Source organism: Lonchura striata, chromosome 14 (genome assembly GCF_046129695.1).
Source record: "Lonchura striata isolate bLonStr1 chromosome 14, bLonStr1.mat, whole genome shotgun sequence".
Classification (NCBI taxonomy): Eukaryota; Metazoa; Chordata; class Aves; order Passeriformes; family Estrildidae; genus Lonchura; species Lonchura striata.
This window is the reverse complement of record NC_134616.1, coordinates 8,065,825-8,074,565: the sequence shown is the minus strand read 5'-3', so window position 1 is coordinate 8,074,565 and position 8,741 is coordinate 8,065,825.

The following is an 8,741-nucleotide window of genomic DNA, read 5'->3' as shown; positions in this document are numbered from 1 at the left end:
ATACATGTGATGGTGGCAGGCTGAGCATAAATTTAGGCTTCCTTCCACATTGTCTGCACTGACCTCCTGTGCCCCTCGCTCTTTGGCTTCTTTAGCTCAGCTACAGCTCTTTTTCTGGCTTCTAACAAGCACAGAGTTTCCCAAAGCACTGACACAAACTGGAGTTCTCTGTCTATTCTCTTATTTTTGTAAAATGGGCAAAGGCTTAACGTATTTGAGACAGATACTGTTGTCTAATGGTCAACTCAGAGGTGGTTGTGCACATGCAGGCAGGTACATGCACACCTGTCCTGCACATATGGGTTCCATGAGGCCACATCCTCCCCTTCCTCTAAAAAATCATGATGCTTCTCAGCCAAAATAGCAGCAGTGCTGGGATGACAGGAAGAAAACACACTGGAAATGCATGAGCACTTCTTCTGATCCTTTTTAAAAACAAGGAAGAAAGAGCCTAGCATACATCTTAAGCTCTCAATGTTGAAGAATTTGAATAAATAACTTGTACAGAAAATTGCTGACTTTATTCATTGAACATTGTTTCTGCTCTAACTGACAGCCAAACACAACAATTGCATTAGAGTAAGTAGGGTGGCCTCTAAATTATTGAAGTCAGTAATGATGTAACCTTAGCTGGGGAAGGCAGATGGCTCTGGAAACTGGAGAAAAATGCTATTGAAAAGCATCTTGAATTGTTTATCAGTTTGTCACTCATGACAGCTGCATGACTTCATGTTTTATTAGGCAGAGAAAATTACATCATTGCAGAATTAAGGAATGTTCAAATAAAAGCCCACTGTGTAAGACCTGACTAAATACTTTGGTATTTAGTCAGGTCTTACACAGTGATTAAAATTCAGCTTTACTGCAGTGGTCTTGGCCTTTCCCCTCCAAATCCATTTGTTTTTTTGAATCAGGGTGGCTTCTCAGAGGTTGATAGAGCCCCTAGATCAGGAGGATTATAACCACAGGAGCACAGTGATACAGCCCTGCCTGATTTGTCCATGGATACAAACATAATAGTGGCTACAAAGGTGTTATCTAAGCACCGGGAAACCCACTGGCCAAGACAGAACCAGAGCAAGGTTCTGGTAGGGTTATGCTGGCTGCTGCCTCTGCAGGGTCTTGCTGGGGCTGTGCAGTGTTTTCAGGCTGGCTGGCTGCTGTTATCTCTGCTGCTAGTAAAGATCAGCAAGAGGACAATTGGGTGTAACAGGGACAAAGTTTCCCGAGATAGAAGATAAAGGTCATAATTAGTGTTTGCAAGTGACCTGGCTGCTTTCTCCCCAGAGCTGGCAGAGCTCTTTCCCAGGCTCAGGCAGGGATGAGGCCCAGGATGGCAGTGAGGGCTCATCTCACCTTGCCATAGAAGTGGGATGTGTTGGCTCGGAGGGACTGCAACGGCCAGCTCTGCAAGGAGCTGTTAAATCCTCAGACTTACATCTGATATTATCCCTGGCCTACTTGTCTCAAAACCAAACCCACATGAGGAAGAAGACAAGATCATAGGTTAAAATCCTTATAAATAGAAGATTCCTTGACGTAGCAGATTGTACATTTGCTAAGATTTGTTAACATTAAATCATACACAATTGAATTACTTGAATAGTTTTCTGACTTCCATGTCCTGCTCAACCATTCATCTATTTCACACCCAAGTGAGCACAAACTGGTCCCAGTGTTTCCCCAGTACACCATGGCTGAGCCCTGTGCCCAGCAGCTGAAGGTCCTTTGTGCCCTCTCTGATCTTGGCCAGGTAATGAGAATTTTTATCTGCTTGGATGTGGACTTCCCCCAGGGCCTCCATGAATCAAGCTCGTGTATTGGCTTGTCCTGAGCACTCTGTGGTGTCAGCAGGACCACCTTACCAAAATCACTGCTGACATGTGGAAGCTTCCTGGTCTTTTGCCTGGGCCACGCTGACGTCAAGCATAAAGGCTTGTGTCTTTCTGAGTGATTTTGCTGCTGCTTTCGTAGTTCAGAGTCTCAGAAAGCACAGGGGTCCCTCTCTGCTTATTTATAGCTCATTTGCTAGCACTGCTGATTTTGGCAGATAGATCTTGGCCCCACTAAATCTTTGTATACTCACTGCAGGCAGATACAGGGTAGATCTGCAGCCTTTGCAAAATATCACCCATTTCCTGATTCGTCTAGTCACCTAGGGACTTAAGGTTTCAAAGTAAAACTTTTTCTTTTATCATTGAAATAAAAAAATAAGGGCAAAAATTATTTTTAGGGATAACTTGGAGCTGATTCCATCTTGCAGCATAGACAGTGGGTGATCTCCTTTGTGGCCTCTGGGCACAGGGAGCAGCAAGGGGCACAAGTGCTAGAAGAACCATCCCAGGTCTATAATAGGATGAGGACAGTCACAGCGAAACCCAAAACATCTGGCTGAACCAAGAGTTACACCAAGGTTTCCCCAGGCATCCTGGGGCTTGGAGATGCTTCTCTGTATGACCTTGCTCCCCGGGGATACAGAGTTTGGTGAGAGTAGAAGAGACCTGTGTGGAACTGTGAATGACATCAGTGGCCAGATAAAACAGGGTGAGTCTCTTTGATTCAAAATCCTGAGCACCGAGCCTGTGCTGGTCTGAGAGAGGCAGGGAAACAGGAAAAGCTGCATACCTTGAGTGCCATGTAGGAGCATCTGTCTTTGCCAACTTGTTTGACAAGCCATTGATGCAAATCATGATTTCTGGTTCCCTTCATGAGAACTGCTCCTGCCCAGGCTGCAAACCACTGTTGATGCACTGCTGCCACTTGGGCACCTTCCCTTGGCACCTGCCACCACAGCCATCACACAGTGTCACCTTGGTCCCTGTGCTGTCCCAGGGAGAGCGTGCTGGGAGGTTTGGCATGTTGACAACTGTCTTGCACAGGCAGCTTTTTGTGAAGGGTGGTCACAAAGGATGCAGAGTGCACCCAAAATTTTGCAGAAGTGCCAGGAGGGTCACAGGAAGATGAGGAAGGGGAAGCAGCTTTGGCAAGTATTGGCAAAGAGAGGAACCACGGGAAACTGGAGGAGGGAGGGAGGATCCCAGCTAGCAAAATATTATGAGGGAACTTAAATCATCCTGCAGGGGGTGAAGAAATGCACTAAGAAATGCAAACAGAGATAACAGTAGAATGTGGTCCAACACCCACCTCCAGGCACAAGGGAGTGGGAAATCTGCACTGGGAAATGAGAAATGCTGGGAAATGCTATGTACCCAGCTCCCACACAGTCTTCCCTGGGCACCCCAGTAACAGCAATGATGAAAACTCCATAAAGAGCAAATCAGATCACAGAAAACACACTTGTCAAAAATACACCAAGCTAAATGTTTCCTGAAGAAGGTGTGGCAGGGAAGACAGATACGGCAAGGTTGTCTGTGGCTGTATGTGTCAGGTGTGGAAACAGACAGTGTCATTTGCCAGCTGCTGATGACTAAGTCACACTGCAAGCCCTGTGCCTGGGCTATTTGCACCAGCAGCTATGAAACAGGATTGTTTTCATGCAGGTTATGAGACTGATAGGGAGCACATGGTGCTACAACACATGCCTTTCCTTTCTGGGAGCTTGGGAAGTGCTCAGCACAAGGCATGCTGTAGAAAAGAAAATATCACATAACTGAAAAGCAGATCTGGAAAATTTTTGCCCTGAACGGACTGGGCTGTCTTTTCCTGTTGTGATTGAGAGGGAAAGGTCCAACTTACTTCTTCTGAAGGTTTATCAGGAGCTGTAGTGATAGGACAAGGAGTAATGGGTTCAAACTGAAAGAGCAGAGATTTAGTTTAGATATACAGAAGAAATCCTTTACTGTGAGGGTGGTGAGGCACTGGAACAGGTTGCCCAGAGAAGTTATGGATGTCCCATCCCTGGCCAGTGTCAAGGCCAGATTGGATGAGGCATTGAGCAAACTAGTGAGAAGTGCCCCTGCTCTCCTTCCATATGGAGTTGCACACCCATGCCTGGCAGTGCCCAGCAGGGTGTGCCCCTTTTGCTCCAAGCACAGGGTATGCCCAGTCTGGATCCTGCCTTCATCCCTGCCTCCATCCCACAGGTGTAGGGACATGGTATGTGGATCTGAGCAGCAGTGACTGGTCCCTGGAGGAGCCAGGACAGGCTGAGCAATACTGGCAGTGCCTGGGCGGTTTCCCTGCTTCCAGAAGCAGAGCATCAAACTTTTCTGTTGGAAGTAGAAATAACCTTGTTATTTTATGGTCAGTTACCCAAAGTGTGAAGTAGGATAAAGTGCAGCCACTAAATCAAAGGTGAGTTGAAGACTCAGTGCCTGCTGAAAGGGTTAAGAAACAGTTGAGAAAGCCCCATCTGTCTTTTGGGGTGGTCTCCCAAAACTCAGACTGTGCATGGCTTTCTATTCAAAGGATTTTCCTGCTGCTCTGACTTGCACTGTATCATCTGCTCTCACAAACAAACCAATTTAACTACACAGACGTGCTGTTTCACCGCTCTTCCTGGCATGCTGACAGTTCCTGCATGGGCAGATGAGTTGTGTCTCAGCTTTGCCAATGTGAGTGCTCTGTCCTCCAAATTTCCATATTTTATTTTTGTCTGAAGATGCTCAGTGGATACATATATATAAATATACAATTGTTACATTTTTGTTTTCTCTACATTCTGTCTCTAGATGCCTAAAAGCATGCTGCTATTTTATGAATCAGGCCTGGTGTATCAATGTATAGCAGAGCTGGGAGTTGTGCTCTTCTCTGAACATCTACTTTTGTTCTTCATTTCAGCTCACCAAAAATCATGATCAAAGCAATGAATGCTGGCGTGCACAATGAAAAAGAGTGCATTGGCTGTTTTGCAATGAACAATTGAGAGCAGCTTGCTTTGAAGTGAATTTTGTCACATTTTAAAAGGTAATTTGTTACTTGTGAAGATTAAACAAATCCAGAATTCATGTAAATGTTGAAAAAGAAACAAATACCTTTTACTAACATGATTTTACAGAACACTTATATTGAAAGGGGAAGAGAAATAGAAAAGACAGTAACATTACAGTGGAGGAATAATTTTCTGTATTGGATGAAATTCATTCTGAAACAGCTGCATTTTAAAAATGCTAACAAAAATCAGTCTTATTTCTAAAGGCACTGAGGAGTCTGGAAGTTATAACCTTATATATACAATTAACATGAAGCCAGTTGGTGCTAAGGAAACATCTTCTCTAGCTCCTGGTCACCACACCTCTGTTTAATAATCTGTGGCTGCTCTCCTGGGCACTGCCTGTTTGATGTGGTGCAGGGAGGACCCAAACTCTTCTGGACTATAGCCAGTGGGTCAAACTGTTTTTAACTGAGATTTTATCAGCCCTTGCTCTCTGGTTTAGACTCAATTGCTCCACAGAATAACTGCAAACAGGACGCAGTTGCATGAAGGGACTTGCATGACTGTAAGAAATTTTAACTTGGAGAAAAATGAAGCTATTCTGTTGCACGGAGGTACCTGCTGGGCAGAGCAAGACCTGGAAGTTGTAGCCCTGTGGGCAGGACCCATGGGAGAGCTGGAACTGATTTAGGGTTCACAGGTGGGATTTCAGTATTCCAAGCTTCACTACTAAAACTTTTGTCTTCCTGGCCAGCTTCTCGTGGTCCCATGGCTTGCTGGGACTGTGGGCTCAAGAGTTCATGTGCAGCCTCACTTGTGAGTCCAGATTTACCTGTGCCTGTATTGGTACTCTCCAGATCTGAGTTTCTAGTTCTTCCCTCCAAACTTGCATCCTCTTCCACAAACACACCAGCTGCTTTCTTCAGCTCCATGACCTGTCCACAGAATGCCCACAAAATGCAAAGCACACATCAGCACTTGCTGGGACGTCCCAGGGAGGTGCTGCAATGCCCAACCACCATGGCATGAGTCAGGGTTGCTATGGCAGCCCCAGCTTTGAATTCTCTTGTTTTCATGTTTTCTGCCTAAACTTCAGGATTAGTTTAACCCAAGTTTATACCTGTCTACCTATCTATCTGTCCATCTCTCTCTCTATCTATCTATAGAGATAGGTAGATCTAGATACATACATACATACATACATACATACATAGATGACAGATAATCTGTGCTTTTGATTATAATTGCTATTTACTTTTAGTGACTCTGCTGCTTTTTCTCTTGATAGACTCTGAGTCCCAGAGGAAATTAAATTGTTCATTGCTGCTCTTTCCAGTACCCAGAAAGAACACATGGTGAAAATCTGTAGACCTGGGTGGACAGATGTGGGAGAAAAGTCTGAAATGGGCCTTCTGAGTTTTTATGGAAATAATGTACCAAAAAAACTCCACTCATTGAACCACCTGCCCCATTTCTGGGGATGAGCTTTACTCTCTGGTGCAAGAAGTGGTGTCAACAGAGTACAGAGATGGGGAGAGAGGTGGCGGTGTGGTGGTGGTGGTGGTAGCAGATAGGTGTCAATGCTGGGTGTCAGTAAAAGCTGGAATAACAGTGGTGATGGGCTCAAATGAGCATGATCCCTCCCATATCAGGAGTATTTGCTGATATATCAAAGTATTTTATATGGTAACTCTAGGGCACCGCAAAGGCTGCACTGCAGCTTGTCAGTGTTTAATCTCATTCTCTTTTCTGCTTATTCCTTTGCCAGCAGGGAATGTGTCTTATTCTGCCATTGTGGTGTATGTGAAGGATAACTCAGGGTGCAGCAATTTCCTGCTGTACACTTCCTTTTATGCCTCTTTGCTTCTGAATATATGTCTTTAATTATAGGCTGCAGAAGCAATTTATTTGTTTAATAGTGGCCAGGAAACATACCCAGGGGAGATCTCTGAACATGACCACAAAGCTGATAAAGATTAATGTTAGGTGAGAGAACACTGGATAAGGCTATTCTCACATTTGGGTCAATATCTGCTATTCATAGTATGAGCATTAAGTAAACAAATATCAGTTTATTATGTGATATTATATTTAACGAAGTTCAGCATTTACTTTTCCTCTGAAGACTGCCAGAGACCGCATTAACATCGTTGTGTGATCTGGCAGGCAGGAGAGAAGTGTGGTGAGTTTAGCACAACAGTCACATCAGAGCTTTCAAGGGGCACTATGTGACCTCTATGTTTTATTGTTAGGCACAGCTAATGATATTTAAGTTAGTCCCCATTGCTAACACAGAATTCATTATTAGTGGTATAAATCTCTTTCCTGCTACAGGTGTTGATATCTGCTGTGGAAGTTAATAGAGACATCAATATAAATATAATATAAAAAAAGAACCTCCAAGGGTATTGTTGATATTAATGTGGCTTAGCAGGTTTTTTCTCCAGGTCCCTGCTGTGCTGTGTCAGAACTATCAAAGCAGCTCCTTTGCTGACCCCTGCACTTCCATTCTCACCTCCATTCATTTCCTGCATTGATTAAAAAGCAATAGTAATAATAATCCCAGAAATATTTAGGAAGTGCAGAAAGACAGCTGCATCCTGCACGTGGTGGGCCAGTGTGTATTTGTAAGCCCAAGCCAGGAAGCTCCTCGCCCCCCTGAACAGCTGCCTCCACAAGGCTGCTTCCAAATCCCTGCAGCCTGGCAGGATTTCTTCCTTTTTTCCTTGGCTGTTCATCACCTCTCCCCTGCTCGCTGACCACTTCAGCCCACCTGGCACCCATTCTGTAAGGCCAGGACTGCCTGCTGTAATCCTCTGCAATGTCCTGCTCTAAGGCTAATCCAGAGGCTGAAGATCCCCAGTACCAACCACCATGAAAAAGAAACCAGCCTATATTCAGCAATAACTTCTGTGGAGAAACAGGATTTTACTGGGAAAGTCTGGTTTCCTGGTCAGTATGTTGAGTCACACTGTGGTTCTGGGGGAGCTGAAACCACTCCGGGAATTCTTCAGGCTGTGCTAAAAAGAGCCTGATTTATTGTGCTGAGGAACAAAACCATCTCTGGCTGTGGGTAATAAACAATGTTTATGGAGGCACAGAAAGCAGTGATGTTAAAGAATATAAAATTAAATGTATTTCTTAGTGACACAGTTATTCAAGAGAGCCAAGCCATGGAGCACTTCAGATGCTGCAGGACAGCACTGCCAAGCTCTAGACCAGCACCTTGCTGGACCAGCATCTGCACCAGCATGGGGCAGATTGAGGGTATTCACAGCACCACTGAAGATGAAGAGAAGACCTATAGCTACTGGAAGATAAAGGAAAAGAGGGAGCTGCACTGAACCCCTACAGATGAGGAACATCTGTGTGCTCCAGAGTAGGACCATCATCCTCCAGAAACGGTTATCCCATCTAGGAGAAATTTTCAATATTTTAGACTTTTCTGCCCCTTATCAGCCAAAAATTCAAACTAAGGAGAAATTAAAATCTCAGACATTTCGTTTTGAACAGAAGATCCTAAATTATGCAGCCGAACAGGCAGGAGTTACTGCAAGGTCTTTGTTTAGATCTGTGTTCTAAATTTAGAGCTTTTACTGGCTGTAAATAAAAATCTTATAGTTGCTTATATACAACATTTTTCCTTCTCTTGGTTAATTTTAGGAGTGTTAAATATGTATTACTAACGAATTGAAATGCCATAGTCCTAGATTAAACTCCTCTAGTGGAATGAAATTAAAGGTTTCTGCTCCTGGTTTAGAAGAACCCAGAGTGAATGTTTTATAGTAGCAGCAAAGCCAGAATTACAGGTTAAGCTCCCAATCCATGTGCATGACTAACACCAGGAAAACAGAAACAGTTTGAATTTTAGAAGCTCAAGCCGAGGAACAATGAAGGAAATGTAACT